We start from the raw sequence: 17,885 nt of genomic DNA on the forward strand, positions 1-17,885 counted from the left end.
CTGTTTTCTGTTAGTTTTTGGCATCGTTCCATGTTGTTCCCCTCTTTTCCAAAATATCCATTATTAATGCATTCCGTTGTTTTCTTGGTCTACCACGTTTTTTCCTTTCTATATTTCTGCTTTCCCAGATTCTTTTAACAGGTATATTATCACTCATTCTTTGAAGGTGTCCCCACCAACCCAGCTGTCTTTCTTCTATATAAGTTTCTACTGGTTCTATTTCTAATTCTTCTCTTATTTTTATATTCCTAACTCTATCTCTTCTTGTCACTCCCATTACTCTTCTTAGTATTTCATTTCTATTGTCTGCAATTTACTTTTATCCCTTTTTGTCAATACCCACGATTCACATCCGTATGTGAGTACAGGTCTATACACAGTTTTGTATACACTCATTTTCGTTTTTCTTGATATTTCTCGTCTATTTACAAATCCACTGTTTATTGCATAATATAGTCTATTTGTTTTTTGTATCCTATAATTTATATCTATTTCTTGTTTTCCGTTTTCTTCAAATATTACACCTAGGTATTGATATTTACTGACTTGCTCTATTTCTACTCCATCTATTTGCACATTTATTCTTTTTCTATTTCTATCTATTACCATTGTCTTTGTCTTACTCTTATTCAATTTCATACCGTATTTTGTTAATACCTCATTCCATACTATCAAGCTTTCTCGTAGGCCTTTCTCGTTTCCTGCTGTAATAATCACATCATCCGCAAATGCACATTCTGTCATCCCTATTTGTTCTAATTTCCTATATCCTATGTATATTGGTTTAGTTCTTTGTTTCGTTTCTCTTATTATTTCATCCATAAATATTATGAAAAGAAGCGGACTCAATCCCCCTCCCTGTCTAACTCCTACATTTGCAGCAATTTTTTCTGTTATCATATTATATCTTATTACACAGTTATTTGTTTCTTTATATAAACTTTGTATTACCCTTATTAGTTTCTGATCTACATTTTTCCTTTTTAAACATTTCCAAATTGTTTCTCTATTGACTTTATCAAATGCCTTTTCCAGGTCCATAAAGGCTAAATATATGGGTTTCTCTGCTATCCACTTCCTGCTAATAACTTATTTCAAAGTGAATATAATATGATCCTGTGTACTTCTACCTTCTCTAAATCCACTTTGAGATTCTGTTAATGTGTTTTCTGTGATCAATCTCAATTTTTTCTCTATTATTTTCTCGTATATTTTTGTTATTTTGCTTAATAATCTTAGTCCCCTATAATTGTTACAATCTTTGTTATCACCTTTCTTGTGTATTAGCAATATTAAGCCCATTCTCCAATCTTCAGGCGTTGTTTCTTCCCGCCATGCTTGTCTATATATATCTAATAATACTAGTTTTCCACTATTTCCCATATATTTTATCATTTCCGATGTTATATTATCTCTTCCTGGTGCTTTCCCGTTCTTTAGACTCCTTATAACTTCTTCTAACTCTTCTCTAGTTATATCTTAATTTATTACCTCTCTTTCTACATTCCATTCTTCCTCATCCATTTCATCATCCTGATTTTCTACTTTCTGTTCTGTGTTTAGTAGATTCTTGAAGTATTCTTTCCATCTTTCCATTATCTCTTCCTCGTCGGTCAATATCTCCCCAGCTTCGTTTTTTATTGCACTTGAATTTATATCTACTTTTTCTTTTCTCAGATTTTTGAGTACTTTGTAGAATAGCTTCTGATTACCTTTATTTTTTCTCCAAATTCTGTCCAACTTCTCTGTTTCTCGCTCATTACCATTTGTTTTACTATGTTTCTCTGTTCCTTGTAGCTTGTATAATTTGCTTCTGTTCTATTATTTAAATATTCTTTCCATATTTTCTTCTTTTTTCTTACTTGTTCTTTAATTTCATTCGTCCACCAAGATGTTTGTTTCTTATTGTTGTCTTTATTGGCGCTCTATTGACAATAAAGGCGCCGATATTGTCCAAGAAATTATTAAATCACAGCGACTAAGATGGCCAGGCCACGTACACAGACTTCATAACGAGAGATTTGTAAGACTGGTATGGGACTCCCATAATGGGAGGGAGGAGATTCATACAGGCAAAAGACCACTCGGACGTGCCAGAATGCGATTGAGAGATAACAACCAAGCAGATCTCCGGAAAATGCATTTCATTATAACCAACATTCCATTATTGATGGAAGACTGAACAAATTGTAAAAAAGTTGTACAGTCAGGTTGTAGCGCTACGTGATGATGTTGACAATACGTTGTACACGTTGTACGTTTGGTAAGAAGCTGAAGATGGTATGCTTGAATTAGCAGCAGCATTAGATGTGGCGATTTTATACACATTCTTTCAAAAGAGAGAAACCCAAAGAATTACGTACAAAAGTGGACACAATGACTCCAAAATATAATTAGATAAGAAAAGAAGATATACTTGAATGTGAGGACTGCAAGGTAAATAATATATCGCTAAATGAAAACAAAGCTTAGTAATGGACCGAATCAGTTCAACCCTATGCTAAAACCCGAATTTGCCATTTCTAACAAACATATCAAGTTCACCATTTTGCATATTCGTGTTTTAGTATTTTAATGACCTATTTTTAAGTAGTTTTTAGCATCTGTTCACCATACGGTTTAATGCTAGTAACAAATGGCAAAACTAATGACTGGTTTTTGCAATAAATATTTTTAATAGGCTTGCTATTTATTTAACGAATAGTGGCGTACTTCATTACTAAAATTACATATATCAGCATCCAACAAAACGCTAATAGAAAATGACCTGAATAAGCAGCTAAAGAATTCAACAAATGAAAACAATACAGAAATATGGAACACGTTTAAAGATCTTACCTGGAAAGTAATGGAAAAATATACGACAACGATGCAGAGGCACAAAAAACAACAATGGATGACTGATGAAATCCTGGAATTGATGGAGCAGAGAAGAAAACTGAAAGATAACAAAACAGAATACAAAGAAAAACAAAAACTAATTAAACAAAAAATAAAGGTAGCTAAAGAAAAATGGATGGAGGATAAATGCAAGGAATTAGAAAAGTTGAATGAAAAACATGATACGTTTAATATGTTTAAAAAAGTTAGAGAAGTAGCTGGTCTTTATTATAAGAAAACTCCACATACTATAACCGATTCGTCGGGAAAAATGATAATAGACGAACACGAAATCCGAACTACCTGGTATAATTATATAAATGAACTGTATAATGATGATAGACCCGAAGAACTGGACACTTTAGATGAAGGTGAAGGACCAGAAATACTAAAATCAGAAATACAACATGCTATAAAATTGGCAAAAAACAATAAAGCCGTTGGTCCCGACAACATACCTACAGAAATGTTAAAGCTCATAAATGAGGAAAACATTGGAATACTAGTCAAACTTTTCAATGATGTTTATTCGACTGGTGATATCCCTGAAGATTGGTTAAAGTCCGAATTCATAACCCTACCAAAAAAACAACGTCCGAAAAACTGTAGCGACTATAGAATGATAAGCCTTATGAGCCACACCTTGAAAATCTTTCTACGTATAATCCACAGTAGAATCAGAGATAAATGTGAAGAAGACCAGGATGAAACACAATTTGGCTTCAGAAATGGACTGGGAACCCGGGACGCACTCTTTGCACTAAATGTGTTATTGCAGAAATGCCGAGATCAAAGGAAAGACGTCTTTGCTGTATTTATTGACTATGAGAAGGCCTTTGATCGAGTACAACATCACAAATTAATTAAAATACTAAAGGATAAAGGAGTTGATAGTCAAGATGTACGAATCATAGAAAAATTATACTGGCGTCAAACAGCGACAGCTTGCATAAATGGAAAATCAACAGAAATATGCAAAATACAAAGAGGCGTCAGACAGGGTTGTATACTGTCCCCACTGTTGTTCAATTTGTATTCAGATAGAATATTTAAGGAAGCGCTGCATAATTTGGAATGGGGTGTGAAGGTTAATGGAATTCTGATAAATACAATCAGATATGCAGACGATACAGTTATTTTAAGTGATGATATGAATGGATTACAACACCTTTTAAATGCCATTGACAGAGTGGGAAGAGAGTTTGGCCTAAATATAAACTGTTCAAAAACAAAGTACATGGTATTTAGCCGTTTGGCCCATCAAGATTCACGGTTATATGTTGATGGTCATATGATTCAAAGAGTACCCAGTTTTAAATATCTTGGTTGCCATATTACTGAACAACTAGATCCAGATAAAGAGATAAAATGTAGAATCGAGATAGCCCGCACGACATTTTTAAAGATGAGGTCATTCTTCTGTAATGATACCTTGCAACTTCAACTTCGAAAGCGCATGATTAAATGCTACATTTGGTCAGTCCTCTTGTATGGTGTCGAAGCATGGACATTAAAAATATCCACCATTAACCGTTTGGAGGCCTTTGAAATGTGGCTGCACAGACGTATTCTAAAAATACCATGGACGGCTATGCTGACAAATGTGGCAGTCCTTAAGAGAGCAAATGCTACCCGTGAGCTGCTTGATAACATCAAATATAGAAAGATGGCCTATTTTGGTCACGTAGTAAGGGGAGACCGGTATAATATTCTTCAACTTATTATGATGGGTAAAATCGAAGGACGCAGAGGAATTGGTAGAAAGCAGGCCTCTTGGTTGAAAAATATCCGGGAGTGGACAGGAATAAAGAAAGCAGAACACCTATTTAGAATAGCTCGAGACAGAGACAGTTTCGCCATGTTAGTCGCCAACGTCAAGGGGACTTGATAGGGCACGTTAAGAAGAAGAAGGCGTACTTCAATTTTGCTAATTAGTTTTTTTATTACTATTTATTTGGTGAAATAGAATTTCTTTTAAACAAAGAACGGAAAGTTTGTTTACACATATTCTGTTGCTAGTAAAAATTTACTTTCTTATTAAACTTTTGGTTGTTACTGGTACATGTTTCACTACTTTCAAGGATTGAATGAAGATAAGAAAAAGCATTGAAGAAGTCTTTTAGGTCCATTTTAGCGACGTTGGTTACCGTAGCAATTAAGCAGTCCTAAAAGCAGAAGAAGAAGAAGAAGAAGAAGGAGTAGAATTAACCAGAAGAGATCCTCTTCAGGGTAAAATAGCTGGAATAAAGGTAAATGGAGTTCCCATTAACAACATTACGAATGAGTAGACAGTAGACCAGTACCAGTATGCATCTTGGAACAACGGTCAACTCCATTACTTTCAGGGAATTAAAATTAGAATCGAAAAGGCTAGAGCTAATTTTAATAAAATGAGAAAAATGCTCTAGGCGGTTTAGTTATCTGAGGTGCAGTCGATCGACAAGTTTAGTGGATTTGCGATTTGCGATCGCTGGTTCGAGCCTCAGCTAGGTCATGAAATTTATAAAAGGCCAACGCCGTAGTATAAAACTCAATAGAGTCTACGACTTGTTCTGGAATAAACTAGTGTCTGATCGGCCTATGGAGGAGCGGTACGGCAAGGGATAAGGGCTTTCGGCTTGGTGATACTCCTCCATAGATCCCTACCGAAGGGCGTTGACGCCTAAGAAGAACGGTGCATATATATATATATATATATATATATATATATATATATATATATATATATATATATATATATATATATATATATGAAAAAACAAAAGATGTAGATCTTTGAAACACACTCAGTGATCAAAAGATCCACAGGTACTGGTTTGGACGACCACTCGTACGAAAACAAACAAATGAAATAGAGAATGCGGAAAAATCCCCTTACGAACAATTCACACATCCACTACTTCATAGCAGGAACGTAAATGTTGAATAAAAAACAATAAAAAACATAAACTGCTATGTCTAGGTCTCGAATGTTGTTTTTTGATTGGAATGTGTCTGAAGATATTCAACCTCTCATCTTCACCGATGAGCCCATAGAGGTTGAAGAGGGCGAAACACATTTCTAAGAGCTGGTGTTTGGATCTTCGATTCTATTCAAAAAAATTTTCCCAGCCCGAAGTAGTGGATGTGTGAATTGTTCGTAAGGGGATTTTTCCGCATTCTCTATTTCATTTGTTTATATATATATATATATATATATATATATATATATATATATATATATATAGAAAAATGCTCTGCACAAGAGATCTGAAGTTAGAGCTAAGAGTAAGGTTGGCTAGGTGCTACATTTTCTCGACTTTGTTTTAAGGAATGAAAGCTTGGAGCTTGAATGCGGCGTCAATGAAAAAACTGGAATCATTCGAGTTGTGGGTGTATAGAAGAACTCTGAAAATATCATGGATAAAACACGTCACAAACAAAGAGGTTCTGAATAAGATGAATAAAGAAATGTAAATCGTAAATACAATCAAAACCCGAAAATTGGAATATCTCAGACATATTACACATGGAGAGAGATACAACTTGCTCCAACTCATTATGTAGGGAAAGATTCAAGGAAAGAGAAGCATAGGGAGCAGTGCCGTTTTATCCATTAGGCGATTGGGGCGGCCGCCCAAGGGCCCGGGCCCCGGAAGGGCCCGTAGGGACGCTTCCTTTTATTAATAACAAATTAAAATCCGCTAAATAATCGAGGACCATATTTTTTTAAATAGAGAAAAAGACTACGAAATACCTGCGATTTCGATATGGTCTGATTTTAAGACTGATAAATAAGAACTGTGACAACTTTTAAACCAAAGAGCGATTCCTTAGAAAATTGTAAAAAAATGTATGAAGCTGGAGACAAAGCTTATTATAGAAGATTAAATGAAAGCAACTCTTATAGAGTAAAACCCAATGGAAGCGAAGAGAAGTGTTAAAGTTGTTTATTGTTACCCGTGCAAATTATTTTCAATTGAAAAAAAGTAATTTAACTGATTTTTGATATATATTACCCACTAGAAATATTTGAATAGTTTACTCAAATCTCACGAAGAAAGTAAATTTCATCTGAACTCTATGGTTAGATTAATAACAAGATCATCAGTTGGAGTTAGATTGATCATCAGTTAAATTGGAGTTATAGACGCTGGTTTGAAAGAGCAAGTAGAACGCTAAGCTGACTATTGAGTAAAGGTCCTAAGACCTAAGAAGAGTTGTTGTCACCATTAAATTACTTGCTTCTCAAGGACTAGCTTTTCGTTGATCCCATGAAAATTTAACGAGTCGTCATAAGAGAAATTATTTAAGTTGTCTTGTATACTTTGCTTTTGACAACTTCTTAGCTCAGCATTTACAGCGGAATGCGAATAAAGAAAAAGGTTCAGTTAGTTATCTGTCTGACCAAACTTGCAATGAATTCCTGGAAGCGATGAAAACAAAACACGTAGAAACTTTTGACGCTGTAAATGCTTTACTTAAAAACTACGGATCCATCAAACATATTTTTTCAGTTAAGCAATAATAGAGACAAAAAATCAGCAGTTAGAAGTGAAGCCAAGGCACTGCATAATAAAATGAATACATTTGAGACAGGTTAACTTGGATACTCTTTTGACACTGATTTGGGCAAGGATTTTAAAACGAGTGAATGCAACAAGCAAACGTTAGAAACGGTGGACTTGGACGTGTCAATTGGAGTAGAAGTAGAATTAATGACATTTGAGCTTTGTTGGAGACGTAAGAAGTAAATTAAGCGAAATTGAACTAGAAGCTAAACATATTTTTTTGTGAAGGCAATAATCTCAAACAAATTCTATAGAATTGGCCTTCAAAAAACAAAGAAAAAAACATTTTTCGATTAACCAGTTGAAAGTGAAACAATTTTAAAGGTGCAAGAGATATTCAGAATTGAAGTACCTATTTAATGTTATATGCCCACTATATTTCTCAAGATCTTTTAAAGAGAATATAATACTGCAAAGATATTACATCAGCTGTTAGATGTTTTTTTACGCTAAATAAAGAAGAAGTCAAAAAGTTAATTAACATTTTATGCGAGGAATATAAAAAAGATGTTGATGAAACCAAAGAGAACTTGCATAATGAAATTATTCATTATAATATAACGTTATGCCAAAATTTCAATAAACATTTGAAAATTTGGTGTCATCCAGGATGTAATTGGCTTTTGCCAATTTTTAACTTTACTGCAAGTTTATTTGACGATACCAATTTCTAATGCGTCAGGTGAGCGGTCTTTTTTGGCTTTAAAAAGAATAAAGATACATTAATATATTGAAGGTCAAAGGATCAAGAAAACCTAGACGCATTATCACTATCGTATTGTAAAAAATGAAGAAGTGGAGCAACTGAATTTTGATAGTATTAATATGGCAGTTTGCTAATGCCTAGTCAAGAAAAAAGTGAGCTAATTTTTGTCTTATATATTTTTTAGAATATGTTTTTTGTTTGTCATGTATTGTTATGTAAAACTTTCTGTTTTTTTATATTTTTAAATGTATTTTTTGGAATATTTTTTACGTTTGCTATTTTTCTCGTTTGTAATGGGTTTTACAATAAACGTTTATAGTTAATGCAGGTTAATGCATGTGTTTTTTGTTAAAAAAATAATGTGTGTGTACTTTGTACGCACGTAAGAAGATATTCTTCTATTATATAATAGGTAACTTAAACGAAGTAAATATACTTAAAAGGTTATTTGTATTTTATTTAAAAATCAAACTAACTTTCTTATCTACCACTTTCAAAAAATTTTTATTAAAACAACCAAAAATAAAAAAAAATATATGAATCGCCCAGGAATTGAACCCGCAACCTTCCAATCTCAGTGCTAACGCATTTCCCACTACTCCAGCGAGGTCCTAGAAATAGACATGTAAGTTTCGGATATAATTACACAACACGGCGACATATAGTGTAAAAATGTTATGCTTACATAATATTTTTTATTATTTTACTACAGGGAAACACAAATCCAAAAACACAAGAATTATAATAAATAATACATTTCCTAAAACCACTAATATATTCTTTTAATAACTTATTTGCACGGTTACAGATACATACATACCTATCGACCTATCTTGAAAGATTAGCAATGAACTACATACTGTCAGAACTACATACTGTCAGTGTGCGCAGGCGCGCGGATCATGTACAATTTTACCCTCAATTGATTCGCCACTAAAGAAGAATATCTTCAAAAATTGACAACGAATAGCAATGAAGGGGGCAACTAAATCTCTGGTGCCCAGGGCCCGAAGTTAAGTTAGACCGGCACTGATAGGGAGACGCAGAATATCGTGACTGCGCAACCTGGAATGGTACAGATGTACATGAAATGAACTTTTCAGAGCAGCCGTCTCCAAAATCCGAATAGCTATGATGATTGCCGACCTCCGATTGGCACTTGAAGAAGATGCAGCAGCTTAACTTATTAAACTTATTAGTTACTAAGGTAGATTATGCAATTTGCAATTTATTTAAATTTTGCAATAGATTGTTTTTGTTTTACTTCATTTTTTTTATTTATATTGACGATTTATGTAATCTGAATAAGTTGTGTTTAATACTCCAAACAAAGGTCCACATCCGCAGAAGTAAAAATTAGGAGGGGAGTTCCTTTTAGACGAGGATTTGTTTGTCACCCCTGCTGTTTAAACTTCACTCCGAGTTTCTGTTTAAAGAGGCACTGGAAGATTCCAAGGATAGAAACAAGGTGAATGGCATAAATATCAACAGCATTAGATACAAAGATGATACGGAGTTGGTAGTGGATTTCGACTTGGGTCTACAACGACTAATCGACAAGACCAACTTGACCTGTGAGCAATTTGGTATGAAAATAAACATTAAAAAAACCAAAGTGATGTCAATCTGAAAAAACCAAAATGTGCCTCTACCTTACACAATAAATGGGCACTTTTTGGAACAGGTCAATAGATCTGAGTACCTGAGATATTGGATCGATAGCAGCCTAAATCCTGATTTAGAAATAAGATCGAGAATAGAACATGCCAGATAATCTTCCGAAAAAATCAAAAACTGCTTTGTAATTCTCGAATAAAACTCGAAATTCGATTACGTTTATCAAAATGCTACTCTGGTCTACTCTTCTCTATGCAGTTGAGACATGGACCCTTAAAACATCATCCGTAAATAAATTATAGGCTTTTGAAATGTGGATCTACCGGAGAATCCTCAAAATTTCATGGACATCGAATACCTCAAACGAAAAAGTGCTACATAGAATAGAGAAGGAAAGAGTACTTTTCAACACAGTGAAAGTTAAAAAACATCATACCTAGGCCACATAGTGATAAACAATAAGTACCAATATGCTCAACGGCAACGTATAGTCAAAGGGAAGACCAAGGAAAACAGAGGAAGGAAAAGACTGTCGTGGCTAAGAAACATCCGACAATGGACAGGGCTAAATTTTGAACATTGAGGAGAGGGCACTTTAAGAAGAAGAAGTGTTTGTTATTGTTTTTCTGACTCTTTGTAAGCTTTGTCTATAAAATTGTACAATTTTCAATGACAATAAAGCATAATATTTCTATTCTATTCTATTCTCTTCTATTCTATTCTATTCTATTCTATTCTATTCTATTCTATTCTATTCTATTCTATTCTATTCTATTCTATTCTATTCTATTCTATTCTATTCTATTCTATTCTATTCTATTCTATTCTATTCTATTCTATTCTATTCTATTCTATTCTATTCTATTCTATTCTATTCTATTCTATTCTATTCTATTCTATTCTATTCTATTCTATTCTATTCTATTCTATTCTATTCTATTCTATTCTATTCTATTCTATTCTATTCTATTCTATTCTATTCTATTCTATTCTATTCTATTCTATTCTATTCTATTCTATTCTATTCTATTCTATTCTATTCTATTCTATTCTATTCTATTCTATTGCATTCTATTCTATTCTATTCTATTCTATTCTATTCTATTCGATTATATTCTATTCTATTCTATTCTATTCTATTCTATTCTATACTATTTTATTCTATGCTATTCTATTTTATTCTATTCTATTCTATTCTATTCTATTCTATTCTATTCTATTCTATTCTATTCTATTCTATTCTATTCTATTCTATTCTATTCTATTCTATCCTATACTAATCAAGGGCGGATCCAGGACCGATTTTCAGGAGGGGCCATGCACTTTTTTTTGGAGGGTGACCCGGGGGTCTGGAGGTAATTTTTAAAAATTTTGGTTACAATGGTGAGTTTTAAGGCACTTTTCACAGACTATTGAGTGCCATAAAGGCACTCAAAACTTATCGTTTTTAAAGTATTATTAAAGTCAGTACACTCATTCTTGATTTGGACTAATTAGGTATTTTTATCTTCTCATAATCGTCAATTAACTTGACAGTCTTCACGAATATTGTTATTGTATATGTATCTCAAATTTAGAAAAAGCTGTTCCACGTAGGATACGTCGGCCGTTTCGTCAAATATGATAAGGTAAAAATTTGCACTTTGAACCTGATTCATTATTTATTCAATCATTTATTCACCACAACATGTTATCAATTGACTTTGATTAGTGTTACTAATGTATGTTGCTCGGGAAGATGCTGTGGATACATGTTGTTTAAGAGTCTTATCTCCTGATGCTATTTGAAACCTTAACAATTCACCCATTGCTAGGTCCAGCATCTTCTTCCAGAAGCAGACGGCCATCATTACGATGGCCTCTTAGAGGAATAATTTGTCGACCTAAGAACACTATAGACTCTACTATTGGTCGTAGTTTTTCTCTATTTTCTTGTATCTGTCTAGACCTCTGAGAGTCTATCTGGTTAATGTCTGACTTTTGCGGGTTGCGATAACTTCATGTTTTGTATGGTTCCGTCCCATGAGTGTGGCGAAAAATGTTAAAGGTTTCGTGACAAGGCTTTTGGCTGTCATCCGTTTATTGAAACAATATCTGTTATTAGAAAAATAAAACGGAATAGGTATTTGCAAAACAATCCCTTTTTTAATGTGCAAAAGTACCAACGAACTCCTTTGTTCTAAGTGCTGGTGACCCAAGTAACGCTAAATTTCTTTTTTATTCTTTGTGTGTACAGAATATGGAAATTGATACGATTGATGGCTGCCAAAGTCGTTTTAAATGTCACTTTGTAAAATTATCAACATTTTGATTTACAATACATCCCGTCATTCTTAAAGCTTCCGTTACTGCTTTTGTTCAATTATAGTTCAGAAGACAGCTGTATCCCCTGTTTTGTACATATATAAGTATGTGTTTAAAACTACAAATATTTAAACTTCTATTTTTTAAATTCTCGGAGGGGCCATGGCCCCCATGGCCCCCTCCCTGGATCCCATGGCCCCCTCCCTGGATCCGCCCTTGATACTAATAAAAAATCATAATAATATCGGTTCACAACATTTTGACAGCACTCGAGCTTTCAGAGTTTCTGTTGCTATCATCTCGTTCTTTCAGGAGACAATTGCTCAGCGACTGAAAAAGCCGGTTAAGCCTTTTAATTTTGCGAGTAGTCATAAATATCTTAATTTTTTGGAACGGTTTGAACCCCCAAAGTTCTCCCCATGGCTACGCCTCCGCACGCAACAATAATTTAAAAACGCATATACAATATACATATATGGAAATTTTCTTTGTTCATTCGTTCCAACGTAAATAAATGAACAATACAACATCGCGTATGTCTTTGACGTCCCGTATTTCACAAAATTCGTGTATCTTGTTGAACAGTAGATTAACGTAGTCTGATAAAGATACGTAGTACAAAACAACTGTATTTAAAAAAAACAATCTAATAGACTAAGAGCCAGGATAGGTGAAATTTGCTAATCATTTTAGGCACGATAAGGGTCTACAACTTTAATAGTAGACCATAAAAGAAAACGTATAAACACTGTGCCGTCACTTTTTAGTGGCACATGCGTCGACAATGGTGCATCAAACTTTCCACGCATGGACGGGATAAATAAATTAAAATTAAATTAATTTTTTTTTCATTTTTTTAAGTTCTATGTGATTAAAAAAAGACTCAGCGTAATTCTAGCCCACCACCCCCTTCTCTTTTCCCTCACTATCAAAAACTTAATTTTTCGTTTTTATTTTTTTTTTTAGATGGGCTGCAACCAATTTTAAAATTTCAAAAAATGCACACGCTTAGTTGAGGCTTTTACAAAACATGTCTATTTTTTTATAGATCCAAAACCCCATAAAAACAGTTTTTTTGGATTTTTTAAGGTGGCGAATCTTACGGAAAAATCTGAAAAATATTAGAAATATAGTGATTGATAAAATACACAAGACTAAAAAAATTAGACCTGCAGCCATCCCAAAAAAAAAGTAGTACGCTTCTTTCCAAAAAAAAAAAAAATAAAAAAATATTTTTTGAGGCTATGTACACTAAACCTACGGGTCTATAAAAAATAAAAATGTTTTGTAAAAGCCTCAACTATGCGTGCTGAGTCTTATTTTTTATTCACGTAGAACTTAAAAAAACGAAAAAAAAAATGAATTCTGGAAGTGAGGGAGGGTACCTTTTAATGTATTTATCCCGTCCATAAGTGGAATTTTTGATGCGCCACTGTCGACGCATGTGCCACTAAAAAGTGACGGCACAATGTACATACGTTTTATTTTATGTTCGATTATTATTTAAGTTAAAGTGTTGGACGGCCACGACATAGCTATCATAAGCAATACATACTGGAACTAGAGTTGCACAAGTTTGACTTGAATGTTTGAACTTGACTTGAGTTTGACTTAATTTCAAGTCAAACTCAAGTCAATCCTTCTGACAAATAATTCAAGTCAAGTCAAACTGGTCAATCGTACATGTTTGAAAATTCAACTGTTTGTCAAACTAGTTTGAAAGAGTTTGAAAAATAATTTATTTATAGTGCATTCTTTCACGGTTTTTGCTCTAAATTTTAAAGAACCGCTTGGATTGACATGAAATTCGGCATACGTATAGCTTACATGTCAAAGAAAAAAAGTGATATTGTTCCGATGTGTGCTTTTTCCCTGGGGGTGACTTTCACCCTCTCTTGGGGGTGAAAAAATATATGTCCAAAATAAGTCCGGAAATGGGTAAACTGACTAATTTTAAGTAACTTTTGTTCTATAGAGCTTTTTCGCCAAGTCAACACTTTTCGAGTTATTTTCGAGTGAATATGTTCATTTTTCAACAAAATAACCACATTGTTAGACGGTTTTTCGCAAATAACTCAAAAAGTAAGTATTTTGTCGAAAAAAACATTCTTAGCAAAAATATAGCCTATAAAACAGTAAAAAAACTGGTGTACGCGTTAGGTCTCCGGATCTCGTAGAACCAGAGTTATAGCCAATGAAAAATAGATTCATATTCACCAAATTTCAAATAGAATATTTCGACGTGAAATATCCAAAAAATTAAGCACTTTTTGGGGAAAATCCATTATAACTTTTTTAAAGTGTTTAAAAAAAGCTTTACTTCTGTTTTTACAAAAAGCTTTTAGCATTAAATTTAAGCAAGTCACGCTCAAAATAAAGTTGGTCCCTTTTGTTTTTGGCAAAAAAAAAATCGGGAAGACCACCCCCTAATTAGCAACTTAAATGAAATTATTCGTTACCGCTCCACAAATTATTTTACTTATGTTGTGTTTATGTGATCTGTAAGTTTCATCGATTCAAAGTGCTTATTTTTGAAAAAAATTGGTTTCAAAGTAAAATTTTTAAAAATTTTTAAAAATAGCTTTTTTTAAAATAACTTAAAAATTGTTAAAAAAAAGAGATACCAAAAATCTCGAAAAACAAAAAAAGTCAGCATTGCTTTTCTGAATATCATGTATTTTTTGTTTTTCTGTTAGACAAAAATTGATTAAGATTTGGTGTTTCTAAATTTGCATACATTCGTGATCAGTGACTCGTTCAACCCCTTTTAACTACATCCCTTTCAATAATAAGGACTTTGAACCGATGAAACTTACAGATCATATAAACAATACTTCATACAACAGCTTCAAAAATTAGTCAAGAAGCTTGTGAAGTAGTAACGATTAAGTTCATTTAAGATACTAATTAGGGGGTGATTTTCTCGATTTTTTTACCAAAACAAAAAGGGACTAACTTTATTTTGAGCGTAACTTGTTTACATTTTTTAAATTGTAAATTGTTTACGTAAAACGTAAATTGTTTACATTGTAAACATTTTTTTTAGAAAACAAAAATAAAGCTTTCTTTAAACTCTTTAAATAAGTTGTAATGAGTCTTCCCCGAAATGTGCTTCATTTCTGGTTATTTTACGTTAAAATATTCCATCTGGAAATTGACGAATATGAACCTATTGTTCATTAGCTATAACTCTGCTTCTACTAGGTATAGAGACGTGATATATACACCCTTTTTTTAAATTTTTTATCGGCTATATTTTTTCTAAGAATATTTTTTCGACAAAATACTTACCATTTGAGTTATTTGCGAAAGACCGTCTAAAAGCGTGGTTATTTTGTTGAAAAAATGAACATATTCACTGCCAAATAACTCGAAAAGTATTGGCTTAGTGAAAAAACTCTATAGAACAAAAGTTACTTAAAATTAGCCAGTTTATCCATTTCCTGACTTACTTTGGACGAATATATTTTCACCCCCAAGAGGGGGTGAAAACCACCCCCAGGGCAAAAGCACACATCGACACAATATCACTTTTTTTCTTTGAGTTGTTAGCTATATGTATGCCAAATTTCATGTCAATCCAAGCGGTTCTTTAAAATTTAGAGGTTTTGCAATATTTTACCGTTAAAGAACGGACTATTAGTAGATATACTTTTTGTCGAGATTGACATGTTAGTTGCCAATTAAGATAAGAAAATTAATAATACAATGAGTGCCACATACAAGTATCTTGATGCAAGAAGCGATTATAATCAAAATAGGGTCGTAAATTTTTTGAAAATGATTCCTGTATGCTTAGAATTGCTTGCTGGCAAGTTTCGTTTTCTCGATATAACTTTTGTATCTTTGAGTGTTACTAGATTAAAACAAAGAATTCGTTGGATAGTTTTTTTACTATACCAAGTGTAATTTAATCTACTTTGGAAGCTTTTAAGTATTATATAACGCAAGTTGGGGGGAGTGGGCCATGTAAAACGTTACGGCGCGTTATACGGGGCGGAGGGAGGGGGGTTCGAACAGCGCGTTACGTAACATTGTTTTTTAACTTAAATAAAAAACTACGGAATCACAATCTCCCCACTTTTCAACATTCGTTTATATTTTACATAGAACTCCTGGATTGTATTAGATTGCCTCCTCAGGCTCCGCTTATGTTACAATAGGACAATAGTATTCAAGTGAAAAAGTTTTAAAATTTGTATTAACCAGACCAAGCACAGTAACACGTGTTTGCAATAATAAATAGCTGGACCTTTCTTCACAACAAAAGATGAAAAGATACAGATGGGTTAAAGAGGTTGTAAGAGCTTCAAAAATTGCGTTTCGTAATACTTGAACGGCCCCTTTAACAAAAATTTATGAAGAAACAACAAAATATTATATTTTTGATAGAGTAGGTTTAATGAATTTTTTGCGACTTTGCAATGGCGTCTTAAAGAATTAGTTCACTATTTGTCATTTTATAACGCTGTTCTATATTTTTACATAATACAAGTATGCCGATTTTTCCTCTTAATTTTTGCACTGGGAATACATACCTTCAAAATCAGACTCAATTTCATCTAGTACTTATTCTGAGCCGAAAAATATTCAGGTTCAGATATTATTTCACAAAGCACACACTTCAAAACGAACGTAATAGACAAGTCAAGCATACACTTCTTAATAATATGAACTACAAACTATGTAATTTGCGGAGTAGTATATTCAGACCTATCCAAATAAGTCAAATTAAAAGTCGGTAGGTACGCTCTCAATTAGAATTGGAAATAAACACGTTGCGCAATATGATATTCAAACTTCAAATTGTTTGAAGAAGTTTGATTTCAAGTCAAACCTAAAGATATTGAAATCAAGTCAAGTCAAACTTTTTTACAAAAAAAGTTTGGTTTTCAAGTCAAGTTTGTTGAATAAAATCAAACTAGTTTAACTTGATGCATCTCTAACTGGAACCACACAAGATACGTTCAAACAGACAACGAAAAATCCAATTAATTAGATAAACATAGAACGAGGGGTGCGTCAAGGATGCATTCTGTCCCCTCTATTATTTAATGTCTATGCAGAACATATCATCAGAACTTCTCTTGAAGATCACCCTGAAGGTAACAGAGACAATGGGATCATCATTAACAATGTTATATATGCCGATGATACCGTAGTATTAGCGGAAACAGAAGACCAAATTAAAATATTGATAAACATATTATCAGAAGAAAGTCACAGGCTGGGCTTGGACATTAACTTTTCCAAAACCAAAATCATGGGATTCTACAAAGATCCCCCATGAACAAATTACACCCAACATACAAATAAATGGTATCACCGTTCAGAGTTCCCAAAGCTTCATATACCTGGGTAGAGAGTTAAATAGTCAGCTAGACCACTCAAAAGAAATTAGAAGGCGCTTTGAAATAGCAAGGTCTGGTTTCATGAACATGCGTAAAATGCTCTGTAACCCCAAGCTATCAGTCACAATAAGATTGAGAACACCAAAGTGGTATGTGTGGTCTCTATATATTACTATATGGCTGTGAGACCTGGTCATTAAAACAGTATGACGTCAACAAACTGAATTTATTCGAAATGTGGATGTACCGCCGAATGCTAAGAATAAGCTGGACCAGCAGATCTACGAATGAAGAAGTACTGGAAATAATGAACACACGTCCTCAGCTGGTCAATAGAATCAAAATTAGAAAGACGTCATATCTAGGACACATAAGGCGCAGTAGGAAATTTCAGCAGCTCCAGGTAATATTTGAAGGCAAAATCGAAGGTAAAAGGGGTATAGGAATAAAGAAAAAATCCTGGCTCCGAAACATCAG

The 17,885-nt window shown here is 33.4% G+C and overlaps 1 protein-coding gene across 1 annotated transcript in view; it reads left to right on the top strand.

Annotated features, from left to right (window-relative positions):
- LOC126892370 (tumor protein p53-inducible nuclear protein 2) overlaps positions 1 to 17,885 on the top strand; it is a 412,338-nt gene that overhangs the window by 221,168 nt on the left and 173,285 nt on the right. The gene's annotated exons all lie outside the window — the stretch shown is intronic.

The sequence above is a fragment of the Diabrotica virgifera genome, chromosome 9 (genome assembly GCF_917563875.1).
Source record: "Diabrotica virgifera virgifera chromosome 9, PGI_DIABVI_V3a".
In the NCBI taxonomy this organism is placed as follows: domain Eukaryota; kingdom Metazoa; phylum Arthropoda; class Insecta; order Coleoptera; family Chrysomelidae; genus Diabrotica; species Diabrotica virgifera.